This window comes from Microcebus murinus, chromosome 20 (assembly GCF_040939455.1).
Source record: "Microcebus murinus isolate Inina chromosome 20, M.murinus_Inina_mat1.0, whole genome shotgun sequence".
Taxonomy (NCBI): domain Eukaryota; kingdom Metazoa; phylum Chordata; class Mammalia; order Primates; family Cheirogaleidae; genus Microcebus; species Microcebus murinus.
Window position 1 is genome coordinate 907,726 of NC_134123.1, and position 12,181 is coordinate 919,906.

Sequence of the window (12,181 nt, forward strand, 5' to 3'; positions counted from 1 at the left end):
GCTGCTTTTTTTTTGCCTCTTGTTCTGTCCCCTTTCTGGGAGCGCGGCGGCGGCCCGGGGTGGGGGTCACCCCCACCCTCAGCGCCCGCCCGCGGTGCCTGGCGCCCCAGCCCGCACCGTGGGGCCTCCTCTTGTCCCAAGCCGCGACACCGCCGCCACGCGGCAGCATGCGTGGCATCTGGACTGTCAGGTCTCAGACCAAAGGTCTGCTCTGTGGGAACCGACACGCTGGAGGAAACCTTGAGAGTCTGAGAGGGGAGGGAGTTCCAGAAGAAGGCCAGGATGTCATTTTGAGGGAGTATGTGACCAGAACTCGTCCCGTTGCTTTTGGGGTTCTATGGGCTACACGCAGGAATCTTTGGTGGTGGCACCTGATGTTGGGGGATCCGGAGTCACACCCAGACCTGCTCCACAGGCCTCCTTTTACTTTTCTCTTCGGATTCATTATTTTTAAAAAGTGTCTCTTACCTCTATGATTGCATTTTCTTTTCTCTCTCTCTTCAAGCAGATGATGGGAGTACAAGTATTCAGGTGACATGTGTTGCCCGTGCCCCCCTCCCCCCTGTGTTCTTTTTTTTTTTTTTTTTTTTGAGACAGAGTCTCGTTTTGCTGCCCAGGCTAGAGTGAGTGCCATGGCGTCAGCCTAGCTCACAGCAACCTCAATCTCCGGGCTCAAGCAATCCTGCTGCCTCAGCCTCCCGAGTAGTTGGGACTACAGGCATGCACCACCACCACGCCCGGCTGTGTTTTTCTATATATATTAGTTGGCCAATTAATTTCTTTCTATTTTTAGTAGAGACGGGGTCTCGCTCTTGCTCAGGCTGGTTTCGAACTCCTGACCTGGAGCAATCCGCCCGCCTCGGCCTCCCAGAGAGCTAGGATTACAGGCGTGAGCCACCGCGCCCGGCCCCCCCTGTGTTCTTATTCATATACCTCTCATGTTGTTCCAGCGTATTGTGGGGGTACCAATGTTAAGGTCGGGTGCCTTGCCCTCTCCAAGCCTCCCCCCTCGGGTCAGAGCTTCAAGTGCGCCCATCCCCCAGTCGGTGCGCACCCACCCCATGCCTAATGGATGTGTATGCCCCTCCCCTCCCCCCACCCGCCCGACACCCACCCGATGAAGGTGATTCCTCTCTGTCCACTTAGGCGTCCATCCGTTCGTACCAATTTGCTGGTGAGCGCGCTCACGTGGTGCTCGTGTGTCCATTCTTGGGATACCTGGCTTACTGGAACGGGTCCCAGCTCTGGCCAGGAGAACACGAGAGGCGCCCTCTCACCGCTGCTCCTCACAGCCGAATGGCACTCCGTGGTGTCCACGCGCCACATTTTATTCATGCACTCCTGGATGGATGGGCACTCGGGTCGCTTCCACGTCTTTGCGATTGTGAATTGTGCCCTAACTGTAACCCTAACCCTTACCCAGCCCGTCTCCTCTGCCCCTGCCTGACGCACTCCTCCCCGGCCAGGCCCGTCACTGTCCTGGGCCCCCGCCTGACCGGCTCCTCCCCGCCCGGCCTGTCACCGTCCTCTGCCCCTGCCTGACATGCTCCTTCCCGCCCGCCCGGCCTCTCACCGTCCTCGGCCCCTGCCTGACCGGCTCCTCCGTCGCCTGGGCCTTCCAAGGGCTTGGTGTGGACGCTGCTTCCAGGAAGCCCTCCAGGAACCCGGCAGCAGGGTGGCCGCAGCAGTCTCCAGCAGCCGTCCCTAAGTCGCGTGAGTGCGGGGGGACGTGCCCCCGCTGTGCCGCGGGGGCCCAGCCTGGTGCCTTCCCTGAGGCCCTGGGGCTGCCGGCTGGGCTGCCGCTCCCCGCAAGGGGAGAGCCGCGGAGGTGGGGACCGCCTCCTGATGGGGACGTACACGCAGCTCTCCACGTCGGATTCCGGGGCTCTCTGTCCTGCCCGAAGGCCCAGCTGGCCTGCGGGTCCTTAGAGTGGCAAAAACATCCGAAAACTGAGATTGAGGGTCCGGTGGGTGTCTGCACTTTTGTGCTGGGCACCCCAGGGAGGCCCGGGGGCTGGCTGGACAACGTGGTCTGCTGGGCGGGGGGGTTGGAGGAGCAACTGATGCCCTTTGCACTTTGGGTAGCAAGAGTCTGAGGTGTCTCTGAGCCCTGTGCCCTGTGGGGGGGGGCGGGGGGGAGGAGGAGGAGGAGGAGGAGGAGGAGGTGGGAAGGGCCGGGGCCTGCAGTCCTGTTCCCGGGGTGGCACGGCAAGTGGCTTCTTCCACAGGCTGCTTGGCCTGGGCTCCCTGCACCTGGGCCTTTGGAGGACCGGCCCTGTGCTTGCCAACACTTCCTGCAGGGACCCAGAGCTGGGAGGTGGCATCTCTCAGCCCTGGGTCGGGCAGAGCCCCAGCGGGCCATGCCCACAACCTCTCTCAGCACCGGTCCCCCAGAAGGCTCCTTTGGGACCAGGATTCTCTTGCGGTGACTCTTTAAGGTCTGGCCCCTGGATGGAGGGGCACCAGGAGTAGAGGAGCAGGAAGGGGAAGGGGGTGGCCATGCGAGGGGACACTTTGAGGCCAAGTCCCAGCTTCAGCCTGATCCTCCTGGGAACCCCGCTCTGAGACAAGGAGCCGGGCTTCGCATTCCCACAGCAGCCAGTCGTGGGCTGAGGACACCTGGGGCGTTGGGAACTCCCTGGCTTCTCCTTGGTTTAACGTCTAGAGCTGCTTGTGAATCGCGCCGCCACACACACCCGAGCGCAGGTGTCTTCCGCACAGACTGCGGGCCTCGCTCTTCTGAATGCCGCTAGCTCGCCACCCACCCACGGGTGAACCTGGTCAGGGTGCTTTCTCTCAGGGGCAGACTCTTTTCCGGGCGGGCTACCGGTGTCTCTGTTTGCTCGTTTCTTTCTTCCATTTCGGGAAAGTCTTCCTTGCCGGGTGTGGAAATCTCCTATGCCTTCCCTCGCCTATTCTGTCAGCTTTCAAATTCTCTTTCAGTTGCCACCCTCACAGATGGATTAGGAAACTCTTTCCGGTGCACTCATTAGTGAAATGACCTCCAGGAAGCTGGAATCCAATATCTAATGGCCGATTTTTAGCGAGTCCACACGCCAGGGTGGTCGGGGTCCAATGCAGCCCCGGCCAGGCCCAGGCCCCTTGGACTGGGCCACAGGAGGACACGGAGGAGGGTCCCGGCCCCCACGAAGCGGTGCCGGCAGTTCTCCACGGGCTTGGGCGTTTTCCAGAGGTAGGAGATGGAGGGGACTGATTTCTTCAGCGCCCCCCAAACCACGCCACCCCACCCCACCCATGGGACACATCCCCAGAGAGAGACGCCCCATACACTGGCTGTGCCCCAGCCCTGGCCCCGGGGAATAGGCGGCAGCCCACCCACAGGGCGAGGGGGGGGCGCAGCTGAAAGGGGTTGTGGGGGAGGGCGGCCCATGGCTGGGGTCAAAGGGCGAGCGTCCCGCACGTGCGCAGTCAGCGGCAGGCAGCGACGCGCTGGGGGTGGGCAGCGGGTAGGTGAAGGAGGCCGGGCGAGGAGACGAGGGGGGCTGGGAGGGCTCCACCTTGGCGAGTCCAGCCGTGGAGGCGCATCTTGTGTGAGTGTGAGTGAGTGTGAGTGTGTGTGTGTGTGTAGAGAGAGACAGCCCCCCGCCCCGCCCCGCCCGGCCCCGCCCCGCCCCGCCCATCACCCCCGTCCCTGGGAGCCCGCGGGACCCGGCCGGCGAACTCAACCGGCCCGGCCCGGCGCGGGGCCTGGGGCGGGAGGCGGCGGCGGGGAAGCCCAGAGAGGCTCGGCTTCTTGAGCGGGGCAGGGGCGCCCTCCGCCGCCGTCTAGGGCCACACCACCCTGAACGCCCCCGATCTCGTCTGGTCTCGGAAGCTAAGCAGGGTCGGGCCTGGTTAGTACTTGGATGGGAGACCGCCTGGGAATACCGGGTGCCACAGGCTGCTGCTTTTTTTTTGCCTCTTGTTCTGTCCCCTTTCTGGGAGCGCGGCGGCGGCCCGGGGTGGGGGTCACCCCCACCCTCAGCGCCCGCCCGCGGTGCCTGGCGCCCCAGCCCGCACCGTGGGGCCTCCTCTTGTCCCAAGCCGCGACACCGCCGCCACGCGGCAGCATGCGTGGCATCTGGACTGTCAGGTCTCAGACCAAAGGTCTGCTCTGTGGGAACCGACACGCTGGAGGAAACCTTGAGAGTCTGAGAGGGGAGGGAGTTCCAGAAGAAGGCCAGGATGTCATTTTGAGGGAGTATGTGACCAGAACTCGTCCCGTTGCTTTTGGGGTTCTATGGGCTACACGCAGGAATCTTTGGTGGTGGCACCTGATGTTGGGGGATCCGGACTCACACCCAGACCTGCTCCACAGGCCTCCTTTTACTTTTCTCTTCGGATTCATTATTTTTAAAAAGTGTCTCTTACCTCTATGATTGCATTTTCTTTTCTCTCTCTCTTCAAGCAGATGATGGGAGTACAAGTATTCAGGTGACATGTGTTGCCCGTGCCCCCCTCCCCCCTGTGTTCTTTTTTTTTTTTTTTTTTGAGACAGAGTCTCGTTTTGCTGCCCAGGCTAGAGTGAGTGCCATGGCGTCAGCCTAGCTCACAGCAACCTCAATCTCCGGGCTCAAGCAATCCTGCTGCCTCAGCCTCCCGAGTAGTTGGGACTACAGGCATGCACCACCACCACGCCCGGCTGTGTTTTTCTATATATATTAGTTGGCCAATTAATTTCTTTCTATTTTTAGTAGAGACGGGGTCTCGCTCTTGCTCAGGCTGGTTTCGAACTCCTGACCTGGAGCAATCCGCCCGCCTCGGCCTCCCAGAGAGCTAGGATTACAGGCGTGAGCCACCGCGCCCGGCCCCCCCTGTGTTCTTATTCATATACCTCTCATGTTGTTCCAGCGTATTGTGGGGGTACCAATGTTAAGGTCGGGTGCCTTGCCCTCTCCAAGCCTCCCCCCTCGGGTCAGAGCTTCAAGTGCGCCCATCCCCCAGTCGGTGCGCACCCACCCCATGCCTAATGGATGTGTATGCCCCTCCCCTCCCCCCACCCGCCCGACACCCACCCGATGAAGGTGATTCCTCTCTGTCCACTTAGGCGTCCATCCGTTCGTACCAATTTGCTGGTGAGCGCGCTCACGTGGTGCTCGTGTGTCCATTCTTGGGATACCTGGCTTACTGGAACGGGTCCCAGCTCTGGCCAGGAGAACACGAGAGGCGCCCTCTCACCGCTGCTCCTCACAGCCGAATGGCACTCCGCGGTGTCCACGCGCCACATTTTATTCATGCACTCCTGGATGGATGGGCACTCGGGTCGCTTCCACGTCTTTGCGATTGTGAATTGTGCCCTAACTGTAACCCTAACCCTTACCCAGCCCGTCTCCTCTGCCCCTGCCTGACGCACTCCTCCCCGGCCAGGCCCGTCACTGTCCTGGGCCCCCGCCTGACCGGCTCCTCCCCGCCCGGCCTGTCACCGTCCTCTGCCCCTGCCTGACATGCTCCTTCCCGCCCGCCCGGCCTCTCACCGTCCTCGGCCCCTGCCTGACCGGCTCCTCCGTCGCCTGGGCCTTCCAAGGGCTTGGTGTGGACGCTGCTTCCAGGAAGCCCTCCAGGAACCCGGCAGCAGGGTGGCCGCAGCAGTCTCCAGCAGCCGTCCCTAAGTCGCGTGAGTGCGGGGGGATGTGCCCCCGCTGTGCCGCGGGGGCCCAGCCTGGTGCCTTCCCTGAGGCCCTGGGGCTGCCGGCTGGGCTGCCGCTCCCCGCAAGGGGAGAGCCGCGGAGGTGGGGACCGCCTCCTGATGGGGACGTACACGCAGCTCTCCACGTCGGATTCCGGGGCTCTCTGTCCTGCCCGAAGGCCCAGCTGGCCTGCGGGTCCTTAGAGTGGCAAAAACATCCGAAAACTGAGATTGAGGGTCCGGTGGGTGTCTGCACTTTTGTGCTGGGCACCCCAGGGAGGCCCGGGGGCTGGCTGGACAACGTGGTCTGCTGGGCGGGGGGGTTGGAGGAGCAACTGATGCCCTTTGCACTTTGGGTAGCAAGAGTCTGAGGTGTCTCTGAGCCCTGTGCCCTGTGGGGGGGGGCGGGGGGGAGGAGGAGGAGGAGGAGGAGGAGGAGGTGGGAAGGGCCGGGGCCTGCAGTCCTGTTCCCGGGGTGGCACGGCAAGTGGCTTCTTCCACAGGCTGCTTGGCCTGGGCTCCCTGCACCTGGGCCTTTGGAGGACCGGCCCTGTGCTTGCCAACACTTCCTGCAGGGACCCAGAGCTGGGAGGTGGCATCTCTCAGCCCTGGGTCGGGCAGAGCCCCAGCGGGCCATGCCCACAACCTCTCTCAGCACCGGTCCCCCAGAAGGCTCCTTTGGGACCAGGATTCTCTTGCGGTGACTCTTTAAGGTCTGGCCCCTGGATGGAGGGGCACCAGGAGTAGAGGAGCAGGAAGGGGAAGGGGGTGGCCATGCGAGGGGACACTTTGAGGCCAAGTCCCAGCTTCAGCCTGATCCTCCTGGGAACCCCGCTCTGAGACAAGGAGCCGGGCTTCGCATTCCCACAGCAGCCAGTCGTGGGCTGAGGACACCTGGGGCGTTGGGAACTCCCTGGCTTCTCCTTGGTTTAACGTCTAGAGCTGCTTGTGAATCGCGCCGCCACACACACCCGAGCGCAGGTGTCTTCCGCACAGACTGCGGGCCTCGCTCTTCTGAATGCCGCTAGCTCGCCACCCACCCACGGGTGAACCTGGTCAGGGTGCTTTCTCTCAGGGGCAGACTCTTTTCCGGGCGGGCTACCGGTGTCTCTGTTTGCTCGTTTCTTTCTTCCATTTCGGGAAAGTCTTCCTTGCTGGGTGTGGAAATCTCCTATGCCTTCCCTCGCCTATTCTGTCAGCTTTCAAATTCTCTTTCAGTTGCCACCCTCACAGATGGATTAGGAAACTCTTTCCGGTGCACTCATTAGTGAAATGACCTCCAGGAAGCTGGAATCCAATATCTAATGGCCGATTTTTAGCGAGTCCACACGCCAGGGTGGTCGGGGTCCAATGCAGCCCCGGCCAGGCCCAGGCCCCTTGGACTGGGCCACAGGAGGACACGGAGGAGGGTCCCGGCCCCCACGAAGCGGTGCCGGCAGTTCTCCACGGGCTTGGGCGTTTTCCAGAGGTAGGAGATGGAGGGGACTGATTTCTTCAGCGCCCCCCAAACCACGCCACCCCACCCCACCCATGGGACACATCCCCAGAGAGAGACGCCCCATACACTGGCTGTGCCCCAGCCCTGGCCCCGGGGAATAGGCGGCAGCCCACCCACAGGGCGAGGGGGGGGGGCGCAGCTGAAAGGGGTTGTGGGGGAGGGCGGCCCCTGGCTGGGGTCAAAGGGCGAGCGTCCCGCACGTGCGCAGTCAGCGGCAGGCAGCGACGCGCTGGGGGTGGGCAGCGGGTAGGTGAAGGAGGCCGGGCGAGGAGACGAGGGGGGCTGGGAGGGCTCCACCTTGGCGAGTCCAGCCGTGGAGGCGCATCTTGTGTGAGTGTGAGTGAGTGTGAGTGTGTGTGTGTGTGTAGAGAGAGACAGCCCCCCGCCCCGCCCCGCCCGGCCCCGCCCCGCCCCGCCCATCACCCCCGTCCCTGGGAGCCCGCGGGACCCGGCCGGCGAACTCAACCGGCCCGGCCCGGCGCGGGGCCTGGGGCGGGAGGCGGCGGCGGGGAAGCCCAGAGAGGCTCGGCTTCTTGAGCGGGGCAGGGGCGCCCTCCGCCGCCGTCTAGGGCCACACCACCCTGAACGCCCCCGATCTCGTCTGGTCTCGGAAGCTAAGCAGGGTCGGGCCTGGTTAGTACTTGGATGGGAGACCGCCTGGGAATACCGGGTGCCACAGGCTGCTGCTTTTTTTTTGCCTCTTGTTCTGTCCCCTTTCTGGGAGCGCGGCGGCGGCCCGGGGTGGGGGTCACCCCCACCCTCAGCGCCCGCCCGCGGTGCCTGGCGCCCCAGCCCGCACCGTGGGGCCTCCTCTTGTCCCAAGCCGCGACACCGCCGCCACGCGGCAGCATGCGTGGCATCTGGACTGTCAGGTCTCAGACCAAAGGTCTGCTCTGTGGGAACCGACACGCTGGAGGAAACCTTGAGAGTCTGAGAGGGGAGGGAGTTCCAGAAGAAGGCCAGGATGTCATTTTGAGGGAGTATGTGACCAGAACTCGTCCCGTTGCTTTTGGGGTTCTATGGGCTACACGCAGGAATCTTTGGTGGTGGCACCTGATGTTGGGGGATCCGGAGTCACACCCAGACCTGCTCCACAGGCCTCCTTTTACTTTTCTCTTCGGATTCATTATTTTTAAAAAGTGTCTCTTACCTCTATGATTGCATTTTCTTTTCTCTCTCTCTTCAAGCAGATGATGGGAGTACAAGTATTCAGGTGACATGTGTTGCCCGTGCCCCCCTCCCCCCTGTGTTCTTTTTTTTTTTTTTTTTTTTGAGACAGAGTCTCGTTTTGCTGCCCAGGCTAGAGTGAGTGCCATGGCGTCAGCCTAGCTCACAGCAACCTCAATCTCCGGGCTCAAGCAATCCTGCTGCCTCAGCCTCCCGAGTAGTTGGGACTACAGGCATGCACCACCACCACGCCCGGCTGTGTTTTTCTATATATATTAGTTGGCCAATTAATTTCTTTCTATTTTTAGTAGAGACGGGGTCTCGCTCTTGCTCAGGCTGGTTTCGAACTCCTGACCTGGAGCAATCCGCCCGCCTCGGCCTCCCAGAGAGCTAGGATTACAGGCGTGAGCCACCGCGCCCGGCCCCCCCTGTGTTCTTATTCATATACCTCTCATGTTGTTCCAGCGTATTGTGGGGGTACCAATGTTAAGGTCGGGTGCCTTGCCCTCTCCAAGCCTCCCCCCTCGGGTCAGAGCTTCAAGTGCGCCCATCCCCCAGTCGGTGCGCACCCACCCCATGCCTAATGGATGTGTATGCCCCTCCCCTCCCCCCACCCGCCCGACACCCACCCGATGAAGGTGATTCCTCTCTGTCCACTTAGGCGTCCATCCGTTCGTACCAATTTGCTGGTGAGCGCGCTCACGTGGTGCTCGTGTGTCCATTCTTGGGATACCTGGCTTACTGGAACGGGTCCCAGCTCTGGCCAGGAGAACACGAGAGGCGCCCTCTCACCGCTGCTCCTCACAGCCGAATGGCACTCCGTGGTGTCCACGCGCCACATTTTATTCATGCACTCCTGGATGGATGGGCACTCGGGTCGCTTCCACGTCTTTGCGATTGTGAATTGTGCCCTAACTGTAACCCTAACCCTTACCCAGCCCGTCTCCTCTGCCCCTGCCTGACGCACTCCTCCCCGGCCAGGCCCGTCACTGTCCTGGGCCCCCGCCTGACCGGCTCCTCCCCGCCCGGCCTGTCACCGTCCTCTGCCCCTGCCTGACATGCTCCTTCCCGCCCGCCCGGCCTCTCACCGTCCTCGGCCCCTGCCTGACCGGCTCCTCCGTCGCCTGGGCCTTCCAAGGGCTTGGTGTGGACGCTGCTTCCAGGAAGCCCTCCAGGAACCCGGCAGCAGGGTGGCCGCAGCAGTCTCCAGCAGCCGTCCCTAAGTCGCGTGAGTGCGGGGGGACGTGCCCCCGCTGTGCCGCGGGGGCCCAGCCTGGTGCCTTCCCTGAGGCCCTGGGGCTGCCGGCTGGGCTGCCGCTCCCCGCAAGGGGAGAGCCGCGGAGGTGGGGACCGCCTCCTGATGGGGACGTACACGCAGCTCTCCACGTCGGATTCCGGGGCTCTCTGTCCTGCCCGAAGGCCCAGCTGGCCTGCGGGTCCTTAGAGTGGCAAAAACATCCGAAAACTGAGATTGAGGGTCCGGTGGGTGTCTGCACTTTTGTGCTGGGCACCCCAGGGAGGCCCGGGGGCTGGCTGGACAACGTGGTCTGCTGGGCGGGGGGGTTGGAGGAGCAACTGATGCCCTTTGCACTTTGGGTAGCAAGAGTCTGAGGTGTCTCTGAGCCCTGTGCCCTGTGGGGGGGGGCGGGGGGGGGAGGAGGAGGAGGAGGAGGAGGAGGAGGTGGGAAGGGCCGGGGCCTGCAGTCCTGTTCCCGGGGTGGCACGGCAAGTGGCTTCTTCCACAGGCTGCTTGGCCTGGGCTCCCTGCACCTGGGCCTTTGGAGGACCGGCCCTGTGCTTGCCAACACTTCCTGCAGGGACCCAGAGCTGGGAGGTGGCATCTCTCAGCCCTGGGTCGGGCAGAGCCCCAGCGGGCCATGCCCACAACCTCTCTCAGCACCGGTCCCCCAGAAGGCTCCTTTGGGACCAGGATTCTCTTGCGGTGACTCTTTAAGGTCTGGCCCCTGGATGGAGGGGCACCAGGAGTAGAGGAGCAGGAAGGGGAAGGGGGTGGCCATGCGAGGGGACACTTTGAGGCCAAGTCCCAGCTTCAGCCTGATCCTCCTGGGAACCCCGCTCTGAGACAAGGAGCCGGGCTTCGCATTCCCACAGCAGCCAGTCGTGGGCTGAGGACACCTGGGGCGTTGGGAACTCCCTGGCTTCTCCTTGGTTTAACGTCTAGAGCTGCTTGTGAATCGCGCCGCCACACACACCCGAGCGCAGGTGTCTTCCGCACAGACTGCGGGCCTCGCTCTTCTGAATGCCGCTAGCTCGCCACCCACCCACGGGTGAACCTGGTCAGGGTGCTTTCTCTCAGGGGCAGACTCTTTTCCGGGCGGGCTACCGGTGTCTCTGTTTGCTCGTTTCTTTCTTCCATTTCGGGAAAGTCTTCCTTGCTGGGTGTGGAAATCTCCTATGCCTTCCCTCGCCTATTCTGTCAGCTTTCAAATTCTCTTTCAGTTGCCACCCTCACAGATGGATTAGGAAACTCTTTCCGGTGCACTCATTAGTGAAATGACCTCCAGGAAGCTGGAATCCAATATCTAATGGCCGATTTTTAGCGAGTCCACACGCCAGGGTGGTCGGGGTCCAATGCAGCCCCGGCCAGGCCCAGGCCCCTTGGACTGGGCCACAGGAGGACACGGAGGAGGGTCCCGGCCCCCACGAAGCGGTGCCGGCAGTTCTCCACGGGCTTGGGCGTTTTCCAGAGGTAGGAGATGGAGGGGACTGATTTCTTCAGCGCCCCCCAAACCACGCCACCCCACCCCACCCATGGGACACATCCCCAGAGAGAGACGCCCCATACACTGGCTGTGCCCCAGCCCTGGCCCCGGGGAATAGGCGGCAGCCCACCCACAGGGCGAGGGGGGGGGCGCAGCTGAAAGGGGTTGTGGGGGAGGGCGGCCCCTGGCTGGGGTCAAAGGGCGAGCGTCCCGCACGTGCGCAGTCAGCGGCAGGCAGCGACGCGCTGGGGGTGGGCAGCGGGTAGGTGAAGGAGGCCGGGCGAGGAGACGAGGGGGGCTGGGAGGGCTCCACCTTGGCGAGTCCAGCCGTGGAGGCGCATCTTGTGTGAGTGTGAGTGAGTGTGAGTGTGTGTGTGTGTGTAGAGAGAGACAGCCCCCCGCCCCGCCCCGCCCGGCCCCGCCCCGCCCCGCCCATCACCCCGGTCCCTGGGAGCCCGCGGGACCCGGCCGGCGAACTCAACCGGCCCGGCCCGGCGCGGGGCCTGGGGCGGGAGGCGGCGGCGGGGAAGCCCAGAGAGGCTCGGCTTCTTGAGCGGGGCAGGGGCGCCCTCCGCCGCCGTCTAGGGCCACACCACCCTGAACGCCCCCGATCTCGTCTGGTCTCGGAAGCTAAGCAGGGTCGGGCCTGGTTAGTACTTGGATGGGAGACCGCCTGGGAATACCGGGTGCCACAGGCTGCTGCTTTTTTTTTGCCTCTTGTTCTGTCCCCTTTCTGGGAGCGCGGCGGCGGCCCGGGGTGGGGGTCACCCCCACCCTCAGCGCCCGCCCGCGGTGCCTGGCGCCCCAGCCCGCACCGTGGGGCCTCCTCTTGTCCCAAGCCGCGACACCGCCGCCACGCGGCAGCATGCGTGGCATCTGGACTGTCAGGTCTCAGACCAAAGGTCTGCTCTGTGGGAACCGACACGCTGGAGGAAACCTTGAGAGTCTGAGAGGGGAGGGAGTTCCAGAAGAAGGCCAGGATGTCATTTTGAGGGAGTATGTGACCAGAACTCGTCCCGTTGCTTTTGGGGTTCTATGGGCTACACGCAGGAATCTTTGGTGGTGGCACCTGATGTTGGGGGATCCGGAGTCACACCCAGACCTGCTCCACAGGCCTCCTTTTACTTTTCTCTTCGGATTCATTATTTTTAAAAAGTGTCTCTTACC

General features: G+C 63.2%; 3 non-coding genes across 3 annotated transcripts; all 3 read left to right on the forward strand.

Annotated features, from left to right (window-relative positions):
- The first annotated feature begins 3,784 nt into the window (after positions 1 to 3,784).
- LOC142862655 (5S ribosomal RNA) lies at positions 3,785 to 3,903 on the forward strand. The gene has a single exon (XR_012913752.1). It is a non-coding gene; the product is annotated as a 5S ribosomal RNA (ribosomal RNA).
- A 3,784-nt stretch (positions 3,904 to 7,687) lies between these two features.
- On the forward strand, positions 7,688 to 7,806 carry LOC142862656 (5S ribosomal RNA). Its single transcript, XR_012913753.1, has one exon. It is a non-coding gene; the product is annotated as a 5S ribosomal RNA (ribosomal RNA).
- Positions 7,807 to 11,593: 3,787 nt separating this feature from the next.
- Positions 11,594 to 11,712, forward strand: LOC142862657 (5S ribosomal RNA). The gene has a single exon (XR_012913754.1). It is a non-coding gene; the product is annotated as a 5S ribosomal RNA (ribosomal RNA).
- Positions 11,713 to 12,181: the final 469 nt, after the last annotated feature.